This window comes from Oryctolagus cuniculus, chromosome 9 (genome assembly GCF_051225735.1).
Source record: "Oryctolagus cuniculus isolate XC-2025 breed Fujian yellow rabbit chromosome 9, ASM5122573v1, whole genome shotgun sequence".
Classification (NCBI taxonomy): Eukaryota; Metazoa; Chordata; class Mammalia; order Lagomorpha; family Leporidae; genus Oryctolagus; species Oryctolagus cuniculus.
The window spans coordinates 123,457,623-123,482,621 of record NC_142875.1 but is presented as its reverse complement, the minus strand read 5'-3'; the positions used below and the strand labels follow the sequence as shown (position 1 = coordinate 123,482,621).

Here is a 24,999-nt window from a genome sequence, read left to right as displayed (position 1 = left end):
CATTTCCCTTCGCAACAAAAGTGGCCTCCAAAGTCCCCTTGCCAAGGACACCGAGAGGAAGGCGCCGAGCAACCAGAGACTCGCACTTGTGGAGGAGGCGCACACGGGCGACGCCAGGCAAAAGGTGACCGCCGAGCGGGGCTTGGGGGGCGGCGCGGGCGCCCCGCGGCTCCCCGAGGCCGGCGAGGCTCGCAGGGAGGCTGCCCGGGGCCGCGGCCGCCGCCGCCGCCGCCGCAGAAAGTTAATACTCACTCAGTTTCGCAACTGCGCCGCCCCCGCAGGCCCCCGGCGGGCCCGGCCCGGGCGCTGGGGACGCGGCGGCGGCGCCCGGAGCCCGTCCCCGGGCTGCGCGCTCCGCGCCGGCCGGAGGCCCCGGCTCCGCGGCGTCCTCTCTCTCTCTCTCCCTCAGTGTCTCTCTCGGAAGGCGTCCTGCCGGGCCGGCGCTAGCTGAGCCTCGGCCGCCGGGGCTCGAGCGCGCGGGCAGCGGCCGAGCCGCCGCGGACCGGCCGGCGAGGCTCGGCGAGGCGGGCGCTGCGCGGGGAGCCGGACGGAGCGCGGGCGGCCGAGGCGCGGGCGGCTCGCTCCCGCGGCCGGTGCCTCCGGGCTGGGGGCCGGGCTGGGGGCCGGGCCAGGCCGGGCCGGGCCGGGCGGCTCCGCCCCTCGGCCGGGCCGCGGGCTGAGCGCGCGAGAGGCGCCCCCCTCGGCCGCGCTCGGGTCGCCGCGGCCGCCGCGGGTCTCGCGGGCCCGCGGCGCGGGGAGCGAGCCGGTAACGGAACTGGGACGCGGCGCTGCATTGTGGGAGCTCCGAGGGCCCCGGGGGCCAGCGCTCGGCCGGCCACGGCGGCGCGCCCCCTGCGCCGGGGCCGAGCGGACGTGGCGGGAGGGCGCGCGCTGCACTGACCGTGGCCGGAGCCCAGCCTCCGCGGCGGCGGCCCGGGGCCGGGACTCGCTCGAGCTGCCCTCTGCGGGCTCCCCGGGAAGCCGGCGGCTCGTTCCGCGGCCGAGGGAGAAGAAACGAGAGCGAGGGCGCGCGCCCTTCCATCTCCGCCCCGGACTGGGTTTGCGCTGCGGTGCACGCCGAGTGGCTGTGATTGCGCGGCCCCCTGCGCAGCAGGCGGTGACAGAGGCCGGGCGGGGGTGGACACACACACACACACACACGCACGCACACGCATGAATCAGCTGTGAGTAACAGAAGTTTAGAACGAGCCGGGCCGGGCTTGGCTTGGCTTCAGACGGAAATCGGTGCTTGAGTGTGGCCCCGCAGGTCCGTGCGTCAGCTTCACTAGTCCGCTGCATGCTTTGGGGACAGCACGCGACGCGTGCTGCCGCTGGCCGGCTCGCAGCCTTGGGTATGGGCTTGGACGCCCGCGCGCCCGCCGGCCCGCCGCAGCAGCGGCCGTTCAATCGGCTGGGGTTGGGGTTGGGGTTGGGAGTGCCGCGCGTGGGGGAGCTGCGAGACGCGGCCCCGGCCCCCTTAATTCTCCAGGCACTGATTCTTCTCCCAGACACGGATGGCAGACTTGCACAGCTCACTGCAGCGCGCGTCCGCCTCAGGACCTGGGGTGTGTTTTTGTTTTAATTTTTTTTTTTTTCTTTTTGACCCTGGGTTTGGTTCTCTGGGTTTTTGACGTTTCCTGATTCCACAGCCCATTGATTTCCTCCACCTCGCAGGTGCGCCGGGGAGGGCGGGCTGGTAAGACCTGAATGTTGGCGGATCCACGTTTGGCGGATCTGGGGAGAGGAGAGCTTTGTGGCCCCAGTGTGCACCCTAAGGCGACGCCACGCGAAGGGGCTCTGTGGGCCACGGGGTGGCCTTTGACCCCGGGTGACTCTTGTCAAAGGAGTTGTTTAGCCCTCAGGTGAGCCTGTCCTGGCCTCTCACTCCCTTGCCGACTCTTCCCTCCACTGCACACCGATTGCCCAATTGGATGGAAAAATTCGGTCCCCATCTTGCTGTGGCCCCTGGCGGCCTGTGGCCGTGCTGACTGGCTGTTCCTCCTTGGAACTGCCTTCTTGGGCTGGGCAGCCCTTGTGGTGAACGGTCTCCCAGGGGGGGGTGTGGGGGGCGGTGGGTGGCAGACAGCACTGTGGCTGCTATCGGACCAAGATGTATGATCTCCAGGAGCAGCTGGGCCTTAATCGAGTTTCTGTTGATCCCTGGGTTTCGTCACACAGCCAGAGGTGGACGGGTTGATGGAGGCAGGCACCCATCTGCCGCGTGACCGGCATTTAAATCCGGGTAAATTTATGATGCCTGGCTAGCCACGCCCACTCGCAGAGAAGCGCTTGCAGGCACCGATGACCACTCCACAGCACGGTGGACCTCACTGGCAGCTGTCGAAGTCTGGGAATTGGCTTCGGTGGAGGCTGGACAGACCACCTGCCCCAGCCTCTCTGGTGTGTTCTGTTGTGAGCGGTGCACAGCTTGCTTGACGCTCCCTCACCTATGCTGGGATCTGGGATCCCTGATAGCCGTCCTGGGATCACACCCCTGGCCCTTGATGGGATTCGCCCATACCTCTTCCTCCTGGTTTCTAATTTTTTTTTTTAAAAGATTTATTTATTTATTTGCAAGTCAGAGTTACACAGAGAGAGGAGAGGCAGAGAGAGAGAGAGAGAGAGAGAGGTCTTCCATCTGCTGGTTCACTCCCCAATTGGCTGCATCGGCCAGAGCTGCGCCGATCTGAAGCCAGGAGCCAGAAGCTTCTTCTGGGTCTCCCACGCGGGTGCAGGGGCCCAAGGACTTGGGCCATCTTCCACTGCTTTCCCAGGCTGCAATGGCTGGAACTGTGCCAATCCAAACCCAGGAGCTTTTTCAGGTCTCCCACGTGGGTGCAGGGCCCCAAGGACTTGGGCCATCTTCTACTGCTTTCCCAGGCCATAGCAGAGAGCTGGAGTGGAAGTGGAGCAGCCGGCTCTCCAACTGGTGCCCATGTGGGATGCCTGCACTGCAGGCCAGGGCATTAACCCACTGTGCCACAGTGCCAGCCCCTCTAGTTTTGTTTTTTTTTCCAGAAAGGAAACTGAGTGGCTCCTTCAAGCCTTGCCATATTTGATTTGTAAGAAAACAACTTGATGCTTGGACACCTGCACCTGCATGGGAGACCCAGAGGAAGCTCCTGGCCCCTGGCTTCGGATCGGCCCAGCTCTGGCCATTGTGGCCAAATAGGGAGTGAACCACTGGATGGAAGACCTTTCTTTCTGTCTATCCCTCTACTTTGTCTGTAACTCTGCCTCTCAAATAAATAAATTGGAAAAAAAAAAAAAAAACCTTGAGAGGATGGGTTCAGAAAAGAGGTGAATCCGAAAGGAGAGACAGAGACAGACCCAGCAGTGTGACAGCATGGGGGTGCCGCGGGAGGAGGCGGCCCCGGGTGCTGGGCCCATGTGTGTGTGGAAGAGCCCTGTTGCTACTCTAAGGAATCACCACAATCCTAGGGACGTGAAGGGGTTGCTCGTCTTCCAGGCCCGGAGGTCAGAAGGCTACAGATCAAGGCGTGTGCTGTGTTCTTCCTGTGGCTCCGGGGAATCCACCTCCTCGCCTTTGCCAGCTCGTAGGGCTCACACCTGCACTCCTGGGCTTGTGGGGCTTTCCAAGGCCTGAGCAGAGCGTCTCCAAGTGCCTCTCTCTCCCGCACCTGCTTCATGGTGCGTGTGTCGGGGGATATCGCTAAGAACAGAACTTGGTGTCCATCTACTGAGAAGAGAATAGTCGTGGACGCATGTCTAGCCGTACGTGTGTGGGCTGGACTGAAGTATTTGAGCAAAGAGACAGGAAGTGGCTTTGCTGCTTGCCAGATCGTCACTGGGATACCTGGTTTGACTGAGATGGCGTCACAGCAACTGGTGACCTCAACTAAATACACACGCACGCCAGGGCCCGTGTCCCAGGTTGGTGCTACCAGGTGCTAACATGCCAAGGAAACCTCCTGTGCACCTGCAGGTCCTGAGGGAAAATCGTCCCCCTCCTTTGCAGGCCAGGCAACTGTTCTTTGATGTCCTGCAGAGGCCTTGTGCGTCTTGAGGCCGGAGACTGTGTGGTATGGGTTCTGTATTCCCCATGCCTGGCGAGGGCCTGGCCCAGCCCATGAGCTAGATAACTACTTGAGGGATGCACATGTGACCATGGCGGTTAAGACGTTTCTTGGGATGCCTGCAGCCCATATCAGAGGGCCTGGGTTCGAGCCCTGGCTCTGCCCCCGCTTCCAGCTTGCACCCTGGGAAGCAGCAGACGATGGCTCAAATGACGGGGTCCCTGCCACCCACGTGGGAAGCCCAGATTGAGTTCCTAGCTCCTGTACATTTGGACATTGACCTGGAGGTGAGGAGGGCTCCCTGTATGTCTCTGCCTCTCAAATAAATATTTAAAGTTCTACTACTGTCAATGATGAAGGAGTGCTAATACAACAGAATGAACTTACGCGACCCACTCCTTCATTTTATCTTTGTTCTTTCAGCTTCTGAACCAACTGGGATCTCCATTCTCCTCTCAATGAATAACATAATTTTTAAAAATGTAACAAGCTATGCTAACTAAAAAATAATAGAAACATAATGGTGCTACTCTAGGCCCTGGAATTAGAGATTAGAGCAATGAATGTGGTGTCACCTTGGCCTGCGAACTCACAGTGAGTGCATCCAAGGAAATAGATGTGCAAGAAAGGAAGGGAAGAAGGGAGGGGGAAGAAGGAAAAGGAGGCAGAGCAAGCTGGCCTATCCCATCCTCTCTTTCTTTCCAACAGAAATCTAATGGTAGGCCCACCTGAAAATTTTCATTGCACTACCTTCTTTGCAGATGGGGTTGACCGAGTACCAGTTGGTGGTATTTGGAGGGAAGTTATATGGAATGCCCAGAAAGACTCCTGTGTTTATGAGTGGTGGGGTACTGGCAGGGCTGGCAAAAGCCCTATTGTCTGGAGCATGGATGTAATCGCTGGAGCTACAGCCACAATCTTGTGACATCGAGACTACCATGAAGTCCAAAGTCATATGCTAAAGAAGACAGCAGACAGGTGAACTAGAGCTATTCCTGCGAGACCTGTACCACATACCTTGGGATTCCTTTTATGGGAGAGAAAAATTGCAGGCTGCTCAATGATGAGCACACGCAGTTGCCAACTGATTGAACAGACAAGCTCGGCATGGGGACATGGGGGTCTAACACAGTGTGAAGTTCTCTGAGTGTTCATTTGAGAAAAGGGTGGTGTTTACCTGGAAAGGGGAAGCTGCTCCGGGGCTGGGAAGCAGGGGTCCAGCACGCATGTTCCAGGCCCTGTTTGCAGAGGTAGAGCTGATGCACCTGGGACGGTAGAGGATGGCGTTCAGTTCTGGGGTTCTTGTTTTTCTGATTACCGAAAGAGAAGACGTGGTAAAGCCCAGGAAGACGTGGGCGCGCTGAAGGCCAATGGCAGGAGGGATTTGTGGACGTACTGATTACTGGAGCAGTTGGAGTGATTTATAATCTCTATGTGGCCTTCTCTTCTTGAGAAAATAATATATTATGCGTGTCTTCATGTGTTTAGGTCTATTCCTTCTAACGGTTGGTGATTTTATTTTTTCAGTTTATACGAATGGGGTCATTTGGAATTCTTTGGCTTCTCATCCCAAGCAGCCATTTAACCACTGCTGGTGATACGTTTAGAAGGCAAGAGGCACGATTCTCAGCTGTCGCCCTCAGCGCCTGTGTGTGGTAAGCAAATGCAGTGTCCCTTCGCAGTGCCAACAAGCGTCTTGTTCACATCCTGTAAATACTGTCGCTGTTTGGTCAGTATGAAGGCTTCTTCAGGCACAACTGACAATTTTCAGATTCGCGGGAATTTCCGATTTAATGATAGTTTCTTCTTTCAAGATGGGCTTTTCACTTTTTATTCATTGACTCTTTAGTAGAGCAATATGCTTTTGACTGTAATGTAAATTTAAAAGCTATGTTATCTCAAAAATAATAGAGATCTTTTTACAAGCTAAAAAAGGAACCCAAGTAACATTTCAGTTACTAAATCGTAACAACCCCTTAAAAGACCTGCAGTAGGCCGGCGCGGCGGCTCACTAGGCTAATCCTCCACCTTGCGGCGCCGGCACACCAGGTTCTAGTCCCGGTCGGGGCGCCGGATTCTGTCCCGGTTGCCCCTCTTCCAGGCCAGCTCTCTGCTGTGGCCAGGGAGTGCAGTGGAGGATGGCCCAAGTGCTTGGGCCCGGCACCCCATGGGAGACCAGGATAAGCACCTGGCTCCTGCCTTCGGATCAGTGCGGTGCGCCGGCCGCAGTGGCCATTGGAGGGTGAACCAACGGCAAAGGAAGACCTTTCTCACTGTCTCTCTCTCTCTCACTGTCCACTCTGCCTGTCCAAAAAAAAAAAAAAAAAAAAAGGACCTGCAGTAATCTGGTGAGACAACAAGACAATGATCAGTATATTTTGTTAAATAATCAGATACCACATAAAAAGCATAAGGTATAAATGGAAGTTATAATAGGTTATGCAGAAGGAATACATCCAAATATATTTGGACATGGCTTTAAAATGACTGGGTCTTTAAGTGGAAGTTATTTAAAATGATAATCTCATGAAAATTTTAAAAACCTTGTTTTTTTTTTGGGGGGTGGGGTGGACTGGAAGAATCGATTTAGCGAGCTGAGATTAGACCAGGAGGTGCTGATGCTAGGGGAAGTGCACTGGGGGCGACAGGGGTGAGGCCCCAGATGTCAGGGACTTGTTATCTTCCTGAGTACGGGCAGTGCAGTCTGGCCAGCCTGGCGTGCTTCCAGCCTCGGTGCCATTCGCCGTTTCCCTGCGCTTCCGCAACGCCCTAATTGAGGCTTCCAGTGATGACTCGAGCCTGAACTCTGAATCAGAGCAGGAAGATCAGATTATGTGGTGCTTTGCCTTCATGTATTTCATTATAGTTTTATTAGTTGCACGCCGGAAACCTGATCTGTGCTGTAACACTGTTAGATGAACCAGGGTTTCCGGATTAGGCAGAGTTTACTACTCACGAGGAAGCAATCCCCAGACAAAAACCCCAGGCACATTTAGAATGTGGAACTTAAGGGTCCGAGTGTGCAGTTAAGATGCCCACATCCCATATCAGAGTCCCCGGGCTCAATACCTGGCTCTGGTTCCAGACTCCAGCTTCCTGCCAACGCAGTTGCTGGGAGGCACCAGTGAGGCCTCAAGTAGTTGGGTGGGAGAGACCCGGATGGAATCCCTACCTCCTTAGCATTTGGGGAGTGAAGCAGCAGATAGGAGAGCTCTCTCTTTCTCTCTCACTCACTCTGTGTGTGTGTGTGTGTGTCTGCCTCTCATGTAAAATACATAAAAAATGTTTACAAATGTGATCCCTATACTTCTATAGGAAGAATAATTATCACAACGTAATTTGGAATCATCCAGCCACATTTTCGAGAATACTGACGATGTGTTGGTTAATAATAAATGCAGTGCACTACTTCTTTGGAGAAGTATAATAACTCACGTTCTGTAGTAAAAACAAATGACCTTAGAGTGTAAATAAATAAATCTTCCATTTCGGAGCTGGTGGAATGCTGGTGGCCTATTGCACACTGACTGGCATTAGTGTGAGGGCCCCAGACTGCCTCCCAGGAGCCAACGACAATGGAAGGTCACTACTCAGAGTTCTGCCGAAGCTGCTTACGACCTGTGTGACCTTGTTTCTCGAGGGGCGTGTATTCAGAGTTCGACTAGGGATGCTAGGACATTCCTCCTCTTCCAGCAGTGGGCTTGGGGGCTGCCCTCTCTTCATTTACCCTTGTTGCCAAGTGGTAGCCAGTAAGGGAGGAAGCAGGGATGCTGGGGAGATAGACCTACATTGTTGGGGTGGGAGGAGGGTCCCCTTGGCCTCTGTCTGAAGCTCACTCACCTGTCTGTCTCTGCTGTGGTTTGAGCATAGTTTGTCCTCACCTAAACTCTCATTGTGACTCGGTGCCCATGTGATGGTGTTGAGAGCTAGTGTATTATTTTTTTTGTAAGATTTTTTGTATTTGAAAGGCAGAGTTACAGAGAGACAGAGGAAGAGACAGAAACAGAGATCTTCCTGCCGGCGCCGCGGCTCACTAGGCTAATCCTCCACCTGCAGCACCGGCACACCGGGTTCTAGTCCCGGTCGGGGCGCTGGATTCTGTCCCGGTTGCCCCTCTTCCAGGCCAGCTCTCTGCTGTGGCCCGGGAGTGCAGTGGAGGATGGCCCAAGTGCTTGGGCCCTGCACCCGCATGGGAGACCAAGAGAAGCACCTGGCGCCTGGCTTCAGATCAGTGTGGTGCGCCAGTCGCAGTGGCCATTGGGAAGTGAATCAATGGAAGACCTTTCTCTCTGTCTCTCTCTCTCTCTCGCTGTCCACTCTGCTTGTCAAAATAAAAAAAAAAAAAATCCACTGGTTCACTCTCCAAATAGCTGCAACAGCTGGAGCTAGTACGAGCTGAAGCCAGGAGCCAGGAGCTTCCTCTGGGCCTCCCACATGAGTATAGGGGCCCAAGCACTTGGGGCATCTTCCACTGCTTTCCCAGGCACATTAGCAGGGAGCTGATTTACGAGTGGAGCAGCCAGGACTTGAACCTGCACCCACATGGGACGCCGGCACTGCAGGCGGTGACTTTACCTTATGCCACAACACCAGGTCTGAGATGGTGGATCTTTAGGAGATGGGGGCCTGGTGGGGCGTGGTTAGGTTGCAGGAGTGCCACCCTCACAAGGGATTCAGGTAGGTCCTATGGAACCAGGTCTGTGCCCGGGAGAGCGGGCTGGCACACGTGTGAAAGAGCAAGCCTGCCCCCTTTCTGTCCTGGACAGATCCGCTCCTGCCCTGTGATGTTGTCTGCCGTGTGCAATGCAGCTGGAAGGCCCTCATCAGAGACCAACCACTGGCCCACCCGATCTTGGGCTTCCAAGCCTCCAGAGCTGAGTTACACAAACATCTCTGGGAAGTGCCCAGCCCCAGGGGGTTTGTTACAGGAGCACAAAACCAACAAAGATGCTCCTTTCTTGTGTCCCACCTGTGTGCTTAGCTGGTCCTGGCCAGGACTCTGCTGCCCCCCAAGATTCCTACTTCCCTGGCCTCCCCACCATCGCTCGGCTCCCCCTACAGACAGATGGCTTTTCCACCCTTCTGTTCGGTGATTGTTCAACTTCATCTCTGACATCTTCAAATGAGCGTTTGATGGCTAAATAGGATGGCAGGCATGGTGGGTGGGGATAGACTCAGAATCCTCCCACGTTCCCCTTTCTGAATTCACCTGAGGGGCCCTGCCCAGCAGGGATGCTGAGGGTGGCCTTTGGAGGAAACGTGCCCTCTCCTGCATTGCAGGGCAGCGGCCAGCACAGGTGCTGGGGATGAAGACGGCGGCAGGGAACACCACAGGTGCTCCGGGTGCAGCACCGCTGGGAGGGGCACTCCGAGGTCACAGGTGCTTCCTTCTCTGCCCTTCCCAGGCCCTTCAGCAGTGAAGACACTGCTGTAGGCTAATGGGAGATCTGTCAAGGAGAGAAGTGAATGGTGCCATCGTCCCATCTCTGCCGCCTCCCCAGGCCGCCCTCCCCTCCCTGTGCCTCTGTGGAGGTCCCAGCTTTCCAGATTTCATGGAGGAGCCAACTAATGCAAGAAAGAGAGAAAACCAAGAACTTGAACCCTAAGGCCTCGTTCTGAGAGAAGTAGGGAAGACAACAGGGCAGACCTGGGGTGGAATCCTGGCCTTGATCCTTACTGCCTGGGTGCCTGTGGACTGGCTGCCGCTTTGCGGAACAATCAGGGCATAGCGTGCAGGGGGAGGAAGTTGGTAGCACACCAGGGCTCCTGTGAGGCACAGTGCCTGGGATATACGTGTTGTCATCATAGTTAGGATGCAATCATCGTTACTATAGTCATTATCTGGGGGGCTTTCATCTTAGCCGGGAATTAGAATCTCCTCTTTCAGTAGGCTCTGTGCTAGCATATTCCATCCGGGGTTCCCTCCACGAGCGCCTGCAGCCCAGGGTGCATATTGAAATCGACATGCTCAAATATTAGCCTTTGAAAAATCCTCACAGGAGGAGCCCGCATCGTGACACTGCAGGTTACGCCGCTGCCTGCAGCTCCAGCGTCCAGTGCCAGTGCAGGTTTGAGTCCTGGCCACTCCGCTTCCAGGCCAGCTTCCTGCAGCAGATGATGGCCCAAGTACACAGGCCCTCTGCTGCTCATGGGGGAGGCCAGGGTGGGGTTCCAGGCTCCTGGCCTTGGACTGGCCCACAGCTGGCTGTTATGGCCATTTAGGGAGCGAGCCAGCAGACGAAGTTCTTTACTTTTCCTGCTCACCCTCTGTAACTCTGCATTTCACACACATAAACAGTATTTTACAAACATCCCAGAAGGACCCTGTAAAGGAGGTGCTGCTGTTACACCTGTGTTACAAAGCAGGAGGCCAAGGCTCCCCCTGGACAGATGACGTAACTTGCCCCGGGGTCCATGCTTGGATAGTGGCAGAGCCGGGATTTCACCCCAGGAGGTCAGGCTTCAAGCTCTCCCCTCGGCCAGTATGCAGTTGAAGAGTGAGGCTGAAAGAAGAAAGCCTAGGAAGGATGCTGGCTCGAGGGGGAAGATGGAAAATTGGATTTTTGGCCAGATGCACCGAGGGCGAGCAGTGAGACAGGATAGGGCAGGTACAGTGGCATCCAGGCTGCATCATACACTGGGCACCTTGCTGAGTTAATTGACCTCCTAGATCATTTGTGCATCATCGATACGTTTCCAAGTCGATTTCTGAGCATATGGGGAAAGTCGCTTGGAGATGCCTCTGACAGAGAACTCCATGCCTTTGAGAGAACTCTCTTCCCAGTCTTTTTGTCAGTTACCAGCCCAGGAACCCTCCTAGGAAATGAACTGCTGAGTGCTAGCTCGAGTTCACAAGTTAGCTCTGTGACCCTGGGCAGGTGCCTTTGCCAAACTGCACCTCTCTGGGGAGCAAGGATGCTCTGACAGTGGTGGCTCCCCGTGGAGCCCCAGCCCTGACTGGCAGCCCTGGCTGACTAGTTGGCAGTCCCCTTGCCTGGTCCACTGCTCTCGGCATGTTTCTCCATCCCCTCTCTGGGACTATGTGCTCAAGCCGTGTGAACACACTTCCGGGGTGAGGAGCGGGGCATTGTCCTTTCAAGAATGGCTTACAGAACTACCTCAAGTCTCACGTCTCCCTCTAACATTCTGATTTGGTGCCTTTTGGGGCAGAGGAGGCAAAGTGGAATGGACTTCTGCTCTCGTAGGCACCTGAGTGGCAGTATTAATGATGCCTGTGAAAAGCCAGGAAAAACCTTGGAAAAGGCGTTCGGTAGACTTGTACTAGGAGCAGAATCCTCACCGAGTTTAATCCTGTCGTGTATTTTCAGACTTAATTTTGTGAGTTCACTTGTAGCATTCCATTTATGTGTCCATTTCTGAGCACTGTTTTCCAAAACGCACTAATAGCCATGAGAACTTTATAATCAGGAATGAAGAAAGAATTGCTAGCCTAGGAAGAGAGCCTCGTGTCACTTGACATACTTTGTCACTAGAAACCCAGAAGTTGGTGTGCTGATAGGGGGCCATGACTGCGTGGCACCCTGAAGAAAACTGAGCAATCTGCCAGTGACTGTAGATGGCAGTGGATCATGAATTCAGCCCTGGGTGCTGTCGGCAAACCAAGAAAAGGAAATTGTTCTCTTCTGCTAGGGAAGAGATGTTTTCGGTTTTATCTCTTAACTTTAGCCCTTGATATTCTAGGGAAGTGATGGTTAAAACAAAAAATGCCACTTATCAGCATCCAAGGAGCAGAAGTGAATCAGAGGGAGAACAGCATGCCAGTCGCCCTTCTCATTGGTATTAAAGGAATAATATGGATTGTGCCAGGGAAATTCTTGTGGGGGAAGGGTTTTTTTTTAAATCTATCTTCTTTTTTAAAAATATGTATTTATTTATTATTTGAAAGGAAGAGTTAAAGAGAGGCGGAGAGAGAAAGAGAGAGAGGTCTTCCATCTGCTGGTTCACTCCCCAAATGGCTGCTCCAGCTGCAGCTGGGTCTAGCTGAAGCCAGGAGCCAGGAGCTTCTTCCAGTCTCCCACGCGGGTGCAGGGGCCCAGTGACTCGGGTTATCTTGTACTGCTTTCCCAGGCCATAGTAGAGAGTAGAGAGCTAGATCAGAATTGGAGCAGCCAGGATTCAAACTGGCACCTCTGTGGGATGCCTGCACTGCAGGGGCTGGCTTTACCCACTATGCCTGCCTGCCTGGGGAAGGGCTCTAATCCTGTCTGGCCACAGTATCCAGAGCAAAAAGAAAAAAAAAAAAAGGAGGGGGATGGGGAAGGGAATTTTTAGGGAAAAAACAACAAAAACATAAAATGAGATACAGGAGCTGAAATTCCTGACCTTGGCAGTCAACACCCAAAACACATGTTGTGCAGACAAAGGAAGCCAACAGAGGCCCAATGTATTTATTTTATTTGTAAGGGGTGGGGATTTCCCATCTACTGGTTCACTCGTCCAAATGCCCCTGATAGCCAGGGCTGGGCCAGACTGATGCCAGGAGCTAAGAACTCAGTCCAGGTCTCCCATGCAGGTGGCACGGACACAAGTGCTGGACCCATCGCTGCTGCCTCCAGGATGTCCATTTTCAGGAAACAGAGTCAGAGCAGAGCCGGCACACAAGCCCAGGCACTCCGATATGGGGTGGCAGCATTGCGACCTGGCTCTTAACTGCTGTACCAAATGCCCGACACCTCCTCACTCCCCACTCCCCCCAACAAAGGCGGGCAGTTTTCATCACTCTGGGGCTCGTAGGCTGGGATGAGCAAAGGGAGGACGTGGTGATTTGGAAGAGGAACTACTTTGCATGTAAATATTTTACTGGGAGAGTTCAAAGACATCTTCAAGTTGTGTTTCAGACATAGCACACGACGAACAAGAAGGTTGAAATTCAAGTCTGTAAAGCTGAGGAAAAATAGGTTACAGGTGATCTCCTGACTTTCTTCATTTAGACAGAACTTTCCAGGCAGAGGAGAAGGTGCATTTGGCGGTAAAACGGGTTTGGAAGAGGTTTGAAGGGCCGTAAGTACTGGATTATATTCCTTCTAGGCCCTGGACAAGCCCCGAGGACGCGTCTCTGTTCCTTCAAACCTGCTCTGCGAGAGGCACTGCATCTTTCCATTCGGTAACTGCAAGGCAGTTGTCAGCGCTTGAGTCAGAGGTCTGAGCCCAAGCAAGACAGCCACACAGAGGACAGAATAGTGGGTGGTGAGCAGGGCTGTAGCTGCAGATGCCGCTGGTCCCCTTTCATCCCTTCCTCCCTCCCGGCTTTCCCAGCGCTTCCCAGGAAGGCCGCAGAGCGAGCACCTGGCGCAGGCACGTGGCGCAGTGCAAGGTGCGTGGTGTGGCTGTCTGTCCGCAGCGGGGACGCGGGTGCTGGCTTTGGGAGACTGGTTTCCTCTCCTGGGGCCCGGTCTGTGAATGTATGGAAGGCGATGACAATAGTGAGCATTGCCTGTGTCTGCGAGTTGAGGGCTTAGCTGTGGCTGCCGCAGGGAGGCCTCCGTGGTGGTCCCTGTTCCTCCTGGTCTGTTTCAGGCTGATGTGGACACTCTAGTGAGGTGCTCTCCTGTGGGTGGTATTTGTGGTGGTGACAAGGAGTTAGGTGGGAGATCAGAAACCCAACCCCCCAGTTAAGGGTAGGGAAAGACGGGGAATGACACCCTGGCTGTGATTCTGGGATGAGTCCCAGCACCCAGTGCAGCTGCTAGTCCCCAGGCAGTGAACAGCGGGCAGAAACCGTGCACCCTGCAAAAGTGTGTGTGTGTGCGCATGTGTATGTGTGTTTTGTCCATTCTGGTGATAAATCTCTTCACTAAGAGGTTACTACTGCAAGTGAAAGCCAGGTAATCCAGGCTGTGGAAATCCATGTCGTGGAAAAAGCGGTGGGGGGAAGCAGTGTGTTATTCAAAATCTCAGCCTGAACTTGGCATGTTATTCTAATGGGAGGTCTGTGGGGCAGGGCAGAGGCTGAGCTGGGGAGAACTTCGAAGGATTTCTTGGTGTTGCCCGTGAATGCCTGCTTGTCACTCGGTTATGTTGGCCCCAGGGTCACCAGACTGTGTAGGACAGCCGTCTCCCTAAGTCACGTGCCAGCTTCTCCCCACTCTTTTATTGCTGAGTGCGGAATTTCACAGCAGGGCAGCTATGAGATGCCCGCTCAGGGCAGTCTTGCATGTGTTGCATAGTCACGAAGTCACCAAAGACTGCCCTGGACATCTGCCTCGCAGCCCAACCTAAGGGGCAAAAATTCACATTTTTCTAGCATGTAGAGGTGCAAGAGGACTCAATGCTTCATTTTCCAGTGGAGGAAGCAAATCTGATGGGGACTGGCATTTGCTGCTCAACTTCATGCTGATAATTAGGGTCAGAGTTAAGGCTTGAGATAGGATGCAAACCATAAAAAAAAGAACCTTCTATATGGTATTCATTTTCATTAAACTTCACTTCTCGCCCTTGTCTCATCAACTCTGATCTCTCTGCAAAACGGTTACTGCGCTGTGCCACAACACCGGCCCCCGACTGTTTATTTTCAAATGAAAACGGAGACATTGCTGAAGCCGAACCCAGCTCCTAGTGTGGATGGAGCACGCGGACGAGCAGCACAGGTGTTCTGGGGGTGACTCTAGGATGGGGCTGGCATCTGGATCCAGATGACCCCTCGTTGTTCCAAAGCCTGGAGTGGCCTCTACACTTAGCAAAGCTGTGTTAATCCAGAGAAACTTTTCTGACACATGAAAATTACATGAAATTGCAACATCGGTGTCTATCATGAGAGTCTGGTGCACAGCCGCGCTCATTTGTGGTTGCGCTGCCGCGGGCTACTGACTTGTGGCGTTCAGCAGCTGTGACAGTGAGCTTCAGTATCTTATCTAGTTGTCTTTTTAAAAAAGATTTATTTATTTATTTGAAAGGCAGAGTTACAGAGAGAGAGAGAAAGAGAGGTCTTCCATCCTCTGGTTCACTCCCCAAATGGCCGCAGTAGTTGGAGCTGAGCCAGTGTAAAGTCAGGAGCCAGGCGCTTCCTCCAGATGTCCCAAGTGAGTGCAGGGGCCCAAGCCTGTGCACTGATGGCTCATACAGGGTGCCAGTGTCGCAGGCAGCGGTTTAACCTGTTATGCCGCAGCGCCGGCCCTGAGATGCTAGATCCTCAGTTTAAAGGCAATGGTGGGCCACAAGGCAGAGGATTAGCCTATTGAGCCATGGCGCCAGCACACCGGGTTCTAGTCCCGGTCGGGGTGCCGGATTCTGTCCCGGTTGCCCTCTTCCAGGCCAGCTCTCTGCTATGGCCCGGGAGTACAGTGGAGGATGGCCCAAGTTCTTGGGCCCTGCTCCCGCAAGGGAGACCAGGAGCAGCACCTGGCTCCTGCCATCCGATCAGTGTGGTGCGCCGGCCGCAGCGCGCTGGCCACGGCGGCCATTGGAGGGTGAACCAATGGCAAAAGGAAGACCTTTCTCTCTCTCTCTCTCTCTCTCTCTCTCTCTCTCTCACTGTCTACTCTGCCTGTCAAAAAAAAAAAAAAAAAAAAAAAAGGCAATGGTGAGCAGCTTGATCCAAATAAATAATTTTTTTTAAGAGCTCTATTTTGTGAAATTTCCTTCAGCCCCAGATTTGTTCTAGAGTGGGACCAGGGAAAACAAATATGAATACAGAATTCCCATTCTTTGCCAAGGCAGTGGAGGCTGATCTTGGGATTTATCATGGAATTAAGTAGGGCCAAAGTCAGCATGAGAACTCAAATTTCTTTTTTTATTTCTTTTTTGTTTATAAAGCAGGGCTACTTTTTTTAAAAATATATTTTTAAGAGATCTATTTATTTATTTGAGAGGCAGAAAGGGAAAGGCAGAAGCAGAGAGAGATAAGTCTTCCATCTGCTGGTTCACTCCTTAAATTTCCGCAATGGCCAGTGCTGGGCCAGACTGGGACCAGGAGCCAGGAGCTTCATCTGGGTCTCCCACAAGGGTGCAGGGACCCAAGTGCTTGAGCCATCACGTGCTGCCTCCTGGGCTCATTAGCAGGGAGCTGGTTTGGAAGTGGTGTAGCTGAAGATTCAGGACTGTCACCATCATCCTGATGTGGGAAGCAGGTGACCCAGCTATTCCAATAATGCCCATCGCTGGTTTACCTCTTTCAAAACAGAGTGAGAACTAGTTGGAAAAGTCATCAACATTTATTTCCGATCCATGATCCAAATTTAATTGCTTCACATCTGCTATAAGCATGTTCTCTTGTCAGTCTGATGCCTGGTTACGGAGTCAGGCAGCCAGGAACTGGTAGAAAAGGGGGACAGTGTTCAGTGAGGCATAAGGCAGGTCGTGCAGGTGCCAGCTGAAAGCCGAAGCTGAAACCTGCATGCACTGATGAAGGTCTAGGTAAAAGCTTTCGTCATAATTTCGGTTCAGGAGGGAGACTGACAGTGCATTATTGCATTAAAAAGAGAGAGGCGGTCAGGCACCTGGCACAGTAAACATGCCACTTAGGGTGCCTGCACCCCGTGTCTGAGTGCCTGGGTTCAAGTCCTGGTGCTGTTTCCAATTCCAGCTTCCTGCTAATGCACACTCTGGGAGGCAGCAGGTGACGGCTCAAGGACTTAGGACCCTGCTACCCGTTGGGGGAAACTGGGTGGAGTTCCAGGCTCCTGGCTTTGGCTTGGCTTGGTCCAGCCAGGGCTCTGTGTGCATCTGGGAGTGAACCATCGGATGGGAGATCTCTGTCTCTCTGGCTTTCAAATAAATGAAAAAAGAAAAAGTGAAAGGCATTTACTATTAGTTCCAAATATGTCAAAAGAAAATTATTTTTCTGTAGTTAATACCTATTGTATCCTTTTAAGTGTGTTTTGTAAGAAATCATTCAGGATTATGAGTTCCACTAAGAATATTGTAACACCTACATTTTATAAGGCTATTAAGGTTACAAGTTCTTTTTTTTAAAAAAATAGTTATTTATTTATTTGAGAGATAGAGTTACAGACAGTCAAAGGGAGAGACAGAGAGAGAGAGGTCTTCCTTCTGTTGGTTCACTCCCTAGGTGGCCGCAACAGCTGGAGCTGTGCCGATCCGAAGCCAGGAGCCAGGTGCTTCTTCCCAGTCTCCCACGTGGGTGCAGGGGCCCAAGGACTTGGGCCATCTTCAACTGCTTTCCGAGGCCACAGCAGAGAGCTGGACTGAAAGAGGTGTAGCCGGGACTAGAACCAGCGGCCATAGGGGATGCCGGCGCTGCAGGCAGAGGATTAACCTACTGTGCCATGGCGCTGGTCCTACAAAGTTCTTTTGTGACCCTTTTCCCTACCTCTAAAATGTTCCGATTACGAGAAATGAATTCATTCTTGCTGTGTTCTGAGTCTATTTTTGTTTTTTAGCCATGGGCCCCTCTTTTAACGTTCATATTTTATAAAACAAAATAACACATCATTTTGTTGACATCTATTTTTTATTCAAGAAGCATACAAATATCTAAATGACAAATGTTATTTTTGCCTTGTGAGAAAAACAAGGCAAACCAACAGATATGCAAACAAAAATATTTGGCAGTTTGTAAGAAGTACCATTTGTGCTCTCATCGCTCAGGGCTGTAAGAAGCAGAGTGTGGACGGTATGATTCTATCCTCACTCGACTTACATCAGTGATGTTAACCTTGCTTTCTGCTGCTTCTGTTACCGTCTTATCATGTGCCCCTGGAAGAGTTTTTTTTTCCCTGAAGGTACATTTCATCATAAGCAGAATTTGATTTGAATTAAAATGGGATTATCCTGGGACACTATACCCCAGAAATGTGCTTCTGAGGGGGTATTGTGTTTCTTGTTTTCCTCTAATAGACATATCGAAGGGCAGAATAAATTATCACCCTTTTGGAAAATAGCAACCTTTGGAAATACATCTGGCTTTGGTAAAGACATGTTTATGTTTGAATGGAAGATCAAATGAGCCTTGTACATTTATTAACATTTAGAGAAACTCCCTTTCAGAACCAAAGCAAAAACAGTTGAAAATATCTGGACTTTTGTTTTTGGAATTCCTTTTGCTTGCCTAGTTTATTTACTATATTAAGGTAAAATACTTTACAACAAGACATTCTGTAGATTAACTTTTGTAGCAGGGTTACAGGTAGGTTGAAAGGCTATGAGAAAGAGAGCCCATGGGTGAGCGTTTGGTGTACTGAGGTTAAGAGACCTGCGTCCATGCATGAGAGCCTGCGTTCCAGCTTCTTGCCAGTGTGCACCCTAGGAGGCAGCAGGTGATGGCCCAAGTACTTGAGTCCCTGCCGCCCACATGGGAGACCCGGATGGAGTTCCTGGCTCCTGGCTTTGGCTTCATCCGGCCTCAGTCGTTGCAGGCATTGGAGGAGTGAACCAATCGGTGGCTCAAAGAAGGAAGTTATCTGTCTCCCAGCTAGCAGTGGCAGCTGGTGGGCAGCTCGGCTTCAGAAGGTCATTGGCGACCCAGGCTGGCAGTGGCTGTGCCATCAACAGTTGACCTCTGGGGTTACAATTGTCGTCTCTCCCGCTGGCCGCACAGGAGGGAGGGAGGGCGTCCCTCGACCGACATTTCCTCTTCCCCAAACAAGGCAGAAGTTCCTGGAGTCACCTGCACTCCTGCTCCCCTGGGAAAGGCCGGTCACAAGGCCGCAGGAGGCACAAAGCAGACCCGAAAACACAGCCAGTCCACGTGAGCAGGAAGAGGGGAAGAACGGGAATGATGGAAATGGAGGCCTTGGCTACTCTATGTGAAAGACTGTAAAAACCACCGCCAGCATTGCCAAATCTGTAGACAGTTATGCAAACACACTAAAAAGACGTAGGAAATAAACAGGTTAATTTTTTTTTTCCTGCTATGAAAATACAATGTTCTTACAAGGTAAGAACCAAAGCAGTGCGCCCTGCTTTTATGTCGCCACATCTAAAAGGTTTGTCACCAGACACTCAGAGGAAGGAGCCAACTTAAAGTAAATCATGTTCAATAGCTGGAAATTCATTGCAGAAACAATGATCTGAAAAAGGCCAAGTTCCAGCATTATTTCCAAAGGACCCGGGTGCCTTACCTGGTACATCCGCAGTGATCGGCCGTGGACGACAGCACTGTCCCCCAGTCCTCGAAATGGAAAAGAGGTGCACTAGAAACCATTTGAAACCACATTTTTAATGGGGAAATTAATTTTAATTAGAGAAGGATGCAGGGAAGCCTGGGCAGGGAAATGAATTCTTTAAGTGAGGTCAAAGTCAATGTTCCAAAACGCGGTGCAGTGGTTCTGAACTTGGTACATGCACCAGAATGTGTGCCTCGTCCTTTCTCTCCATCAAGGTTTAATACAAGGCCCATGAGGATGCCGGCTCAGACCTGCGTTACAGGAAGGTTAGGGGAGCCAAACAGGAGGGAGAAAGCAACCGGCAGGAGCATGGCAGGGGAGGATTCTACTCAGCCAGCAGGGAGGAGTCCCCCTGCCTCTGTGTCGCCATGCACTTGGAGAGGAGCCGAGGGCAGGAGCAAGGCGAGGGAGGCGGAGGGCAGAGGCTGACCCATGGGCGAGCTCTTGGAGGCGTGAGGATGACTGGAAAGGAGTTTTCCCGTGGTCCAGCCACTGTCTGCAACGAGGGTCCCAGATCAAGAGAGGCAGCGTGCAAGTGACCACACGTCCAGAAGGAATGTTCAGGAGCTGGGGGAGTTCAGGGAGACTGCCCGCTGTTCCGCCTTCCTTTCATTGGCACAGAGAATGCCCGTAGTTTAAAATTAGGAAATGGGGGGAGGATCTCAAATGAACACTAGACAAATCTTTACAGCAGAAGATTCTTATTTTTATTTATTTATTTTTTGACAGGCAGAGTGGATAGTGAGAGAGAGAGACAGAGAGAAAGGTCTTCCTTTGCCGTTGGTTCACCCTCCAATGGCCACCGTGGCTGGCACGCTGCGGCCGGCGCACCGCGCTGATCCAAAGGCAGGAGCCAGGTGCTTCTCCTGGTCTCCCATGGGGTGCAGGGCCCAAGCACTTGGGCCATCCTCCACTGCACTCCCTGGCCACAGCAGAGAGCTGGCTTGGAAGAGGGGCAACTGGGACAGAATCCGGTGCCTTGACCGGGACTAGAACCCGGTGTGCCGGCGCCGCAAGGTGGAGGATTAGCCTATTGAGCCGCGGCGCCGGCTAGCAGGAGATTCTTAAATTAATTGAGGAGAAATCAAAGATCCCTCTGAACAGGGCCCGAATGCAGATACCAGCCCTGTTGCGTCTTCTTTTAGCTGTTCTGTTTCTGTTCAGTTTAATAGTTCCTCTTGTGCTCACAATGTGACTTGGAAATGCTGGATCGATCTCTCTTTTTTAAAGATTTATTGGATTATTTGAAAGGCAGAGTTACAGGGAGGGGGTGTTGGGGAGTAGGGGAGGAGAGAGCTTCCATCCACTGGTTCACTCCCCAAATGGCTGCAATAGCCAGGGCTGGGCCAGAGCAAAGCCAGGAGCCGGGAGCTTATTCCCAGTCTCCCACATGCGTGCACAGGTCCAAGCACTTGGGCCATCCTCCACTGCTTTCCCAGGCCATCTGCAGGGAGCTGGATCAGAACTGGACCAGCTGGGACTTGAACCGGTGTCCATGTGGAAGTCAAGTGTTGCAGGCGGCAGTTTTACCCTCTACACCGCAGTGCTAGACCCTCTATTTGTCTTTTATAGAAAAAGCTTGCAGCCAGTTCTCTAGAATATTTACAGTAAGCATGTCCAGTGGGCAACTGGATTCAGTTTTGCGGGTTATCCCCAAGAGCCAATAGTTTCAAATGTGGGACTAGACAAGAAATTTAGAGAAAAGAGATGGACAGTCAGCTGGTGGAGAATCATGTAGCACACGTTGGGAGAGGAGAGTGTCACACCAGGGAGGCAGCAAAGGCCCAGGAGGAGCCTGGTGGGTTTTCCAAAAGACAAGCCAGGAGTGAGCTCTGGATGAGTCTGTGAGTGCAAACATCTCAGAGGGATGAGCTGAATGGAATCGTTAAGAGAGGCGTTGGATCTGGTCTGAGAGTCCAGTGGTAGCCTCTGGGAAGGGAATTTCTATGAAACAACACGAGAACTGAAGCCCATCTCAAGAGCTCAAGCAGCCAGCATATTTACCTCGGAAAGAAGACCAAGAAGATAATCATCGGAAGGAATTGCAAAACCGAGGGAGCTGACTTCGGTTTGCTTGCATTTTTCTCATTCTTCCTAGCAGAGCACTGTGTTGCAGGCCCAGCACCAGCATCCGTGGATAGAGGTGAAAGGGGAGACCCGGCAGAGCCAAGACCCAGGGGTGTGAGGAGGAAATATGGGTAGGGCGACCCTGCTGAGCAGGGCACAGTTGCCTTGCTCTCTGGGGCGATAGCAAGGAGGACAGGCAAAAGCCCAAGGGAGACACGCGGCTGGATGTGGAAGGGCCTGCGATGCTGGCGAGAGCAAGCCCAGCAGCCTGGGATGAAGGAGCGGAGACTGTGCTGGGCGCCTCGGGGGCTTTGCCAAGGACCGACCTACGTGAAGCCATAGGAGGCCCACCGTTAGGGCCCAGGGAGGCTCCTGAGGAGATGCACTTGAAATGGATTTATAACCAGATCTCTTTTCTCTAAAGCATCTCTTTTGTAACCTTTCCCTCCAAATTGGTAGCTTATGTACGGAGATGGCAGAAGATGAGATGTCGAGGGGCTGGAAGTCATGTGGAAGACTCAAGAGAAGCCAAAGGGTGGAACAGGGTTCCAGAAAACAGCGTGGGCCAGGCCTTCTGGCACAGCCGGTGAAGCCACCGATTGGGACACCACATCCTGTAGGATGCCTGGTTGGAGTCTGGCTATTTGCTGCTTCTGATGCAGCCTCCCACTGATGCATCTGGGAGGAAGTCGATGACCCAAGTACTTGAGATCCTGCCACCCCCATGGGAGTCCCTAATGGAGTTTCTGGTTTCTGGTTTTGGCCTAGCTTAACTCTGGTTGTTTAGGGCATTTGGGAAATAAACCAGAAGATGGAAGGGCTGTCTTTGTCTCTCTCTTTGATACTCTGCTGTTCACTAACAATCTTCTCTATTTAAAAAAGAAGACAATGTTGAAATGACTTATCCTAGAGCCCAGTTGTTGGTGTGGTAATATCCAATTCGTGGGACTTCATGGGGGGCAAGGGAAATGGGAAAGACATGATTAGCTAGGACTGGAAAAAAGAAGAGAGCAGAGAGACCAGAGATGAGATCTGTAAGAGGAGACAGAGCTTAAGGAAGGCAAAAACCAAGGAGGACTTCTCTCGTCACCACCACCAAGTGTAAGGCTTTGGCGCATTGCTGGGAAGGTGCGGGCGTGGCCATGCTGGAGGGTGCTGTGGGGGTTCAGAAATCACCTGAAGATGCCTTTGTCCCCCAGGGAGACTCGTTGTCCCCTGGAGGCCTCCTGGGGTCCTGCAGGTGGAAGGAGTGGACAGGTGATGTCTGAGATGCGTCGTTGGGAGCAGATGACAAAGAGCCTTCACGAGGGAACCCTAAATTGGACCTCAGGGTTTAGCTGAAACTGAGTAGTGCTGAGGAATGGGGCTCGACAATGACTCAACTCATTGATTTTGGTTCCCTGGACTCCCTCCCTCGCTCTCAGAGAAGCTGAGATTGAATGAGTAACAGCTGTGAAATACTCCCTTGAGAAAGAGACTCCTACACACTAGTAAAAACTAAATGCTGTCCATTACAGTTTAGGTGAGTGGTTTGCTTCACCCTTCAAGATGAATGGCATGAGGAAGAGTGACATTTCTCCCCAAAATGTTGCATATTAATATTTATGGTAGAATCAGGAATGTCTACACATTTTGTTGATTGAAAATTAATTTGCATAAGTGTGGTGTCCCAGGAGGGAAGTTAATGAATACCTGAGCTGTTTAATTATTTGAAGTAGCTATGTGTTGGCTCACTCTTGCTAGAGGATAATGTACAAGCATATTGAACAAATTAAATAATTGAACCCATGATTTGGGGGCCCTTTGAAATGAAAAACATCTTTTTCTCAGATTCCATTTCACCTTCCTGCTCCTGCCCCAGCCCCGGACTCCCCCATCCCTGCTGCTCCTAAATATTTTTTCCAGAGATTCAGCAAAAATAGGAAGGGAAAAAATTCACATATTCCCGAAAGCAGCTAATTTCCAGGTTTTCATGACATCAGACTCGTAGCTCTCCCACAGAGAAACAAATTGGATGACAATTTTAGGATAATTGAATTGCTTGATGCTTTTCAAGTTGTTAGAAAATCAATGTTGTGAAAACTAGTTTTTATTTTCTTCAGTGCTACCTGTAGTGTCCTGTGTTAGGAGATTTTCTGTTTACCCATTAAAGACCAGACGCAGAGTGAAGACTTGCAGATCCGTAAGAGGTTTCTGTTATGCAATGGCTATGAAAAGGAACGCCTGGTAAACAAAATGAAAGTTTTGTTAAAGTAGGAAGTTAAAGTAGGAAGGATCACTAAAATTGAAAAATCGAAAGGGAAGGTCAACTTCATGAATAGCCAAGCTTTCGTTCACCATCGTACTGGGTAAAAAACAACAACAAAACCATCCAGAAAAGGAGTCAGAAGATGATGAAAAGCTTAACAAATACAGGTGGAAGCGATGATGGTAGCAAGAACACTTCCCAAGGTCAGGGTGATTAAGACGTGGTCTTGAGGTCTGAGCCACTTACGAGACAAGAAACAGGACAGATGGGGATCAAAACACTACACACATTGCAGATGATGGCTGCAGGGGCACCGTGGCTTGGGAGCGCAGTGACTGTGAGCTTCTTAATCCTGCGTCTCGGACACAGATCGCTCCACCGTCTAGCCAGATGGCCACATGCTTCCTCCTCAGGGGTGAGGGCTCTCCTTGCTGAGCTTCCAGTGTGGGGGAGAAGACACCCATCTGTGTCTCAGTGGGGGCTCTTCCCCAAAGCAGGGGCGTCTGGCTGGCTTCCCCCACTGCCCTACCTACTCTGCTCGGATTTACCAACCCCAGAATCTACTCCTCATTCCCCGAGGCCATGGAGAAGGGGCAGAGAGGCCAGCGGGGCCACCCTCCCTGAGGCTGCCAGCTCCAGGGACACATCAGGATCCAACCAATGTCCCCTCGCTACAGGTGCGAGAACCTAAGTTAAAAACAGGCTGTTTTGCTCCACAGCTTGGCCCCTCTCAATGGTTCTGTTACTTCCAGAAACAAAACTCACCAGAGATCGGGGAGTGAACTTAGATTCGCCATGGACTGCATTTCTTGGGCCTGCTGATTTGAATCACCGGTGCTGGACAAGTGTCCACTGCCTGCAAGACTTAGGGTTAGAACTGGGCCTGGCTGGGGCTGGGTCCACGTCCCCAGGATAGACTGGTTGATCTAAATTTCACACATGGCCTCCAAATCTGCCTCTCTCTAATTAGGAACATTTTGTAGTCTTCTGGCTACAAAATGATGACTGATGTCCATGATTTTCTCCTAAGGAAATTGTGTGCGATTGACATTTGCACACATTCAGAAAGAGAACAAAGTTAAAGAGCAGGATGCTTCTACCCAAACAGAACGTGCGCTCAGGCTGAGCTCTCGAGCGGGCGGGAACACCTGCTCAGAGCCCCGGCTCATCACATGGTTGAAGGTTGGGCTCTGCCTTCCTAGGTCAGGAGTCTCTTCAGTTCCCCCCAGGATCAGTGTTCCACTGCACGCTGACAGCTCCGTTAGTGGCACAGTTGCCGTCACAGGTGCAGGGCGTCTCCTGGTTCCATCTCAGTCAGGCACCTCCTTGGCGCAGGGAAAGGTCTTTAAATTGGAGTTGCTGGGGACCGCCTTGGGATGCCTGCACCCCACCTCGGGCTACTTTGGGTTTGAGTCCCAGCGCTGCTCTGGATTCCAGCTTCCTGCTCATGCACCCCTGGGAGGCAGCCAGCGATGGGTGAGATGGCTGGATCTCTGCTTCTGACTTCAGCTTGGCCCAGCCCAGCCCCAGCTGTTAGGGGCGTCTGAGTAGTTAGCCAGTGAGA

The 24,999-nt window shown here is 52.2% G+C and overlaps 1 protein-coding gene and 2 long non-coding RNA genes across 6 annotated transcripts in view; 2 read left to right on the top strand and 1 right to left on the bottom strand.

Moving 5' to 3' along the window:
* Positions 1 to 1,092, bottom strand: part of RASSF8 (Ras association domain family member 8) — a 94,649-nt gene extending 93,557 nt beyond the window's left edge. Inside the window, exon 1 of one of the 4 annotated variants that reach the window (XM_051850353.3) lies at positions 902 to 1,092. The gene's annotated coding sequence lies outside the window, so the exon portion shown is untranslated. Of the gene's footprint in view, positions 1 to 86; positions 208 to 252; positions 609 to 901 lie in introns of those variants that run through there. The other 3 variants (XM_089304715.1, XM_051850351.3, XM_070049518.2) reach the window with 3 other exon arrangements.
* LOC149124750 (uncharacterized) lies at positions 2 to 22,008 on the top strand. Its single transcript, XR_016213620.1, has 3 exons — positions 2 to 124; positions 5,565 to 5,692; positions 21,647 to 22,008. It is a non-coding gene; the product is annotated as an uncharacterized LOC149124750 (long non-coding RNA).
* On the top strand, positions 1,239 to 4,378 carry LOC149124751 (uncharacterized). The gene is made up of 2 exons (XR_016213614.1): positions 1,239 to 1,862; positions 3,019 to 4,378. It is a non-coding gene; the product is annotated as an uncharacterized LOC149124751 (long non-coding RNA).
* Positions 22,009 to 24,999: the final 2,991 nt, after the last annotated feature.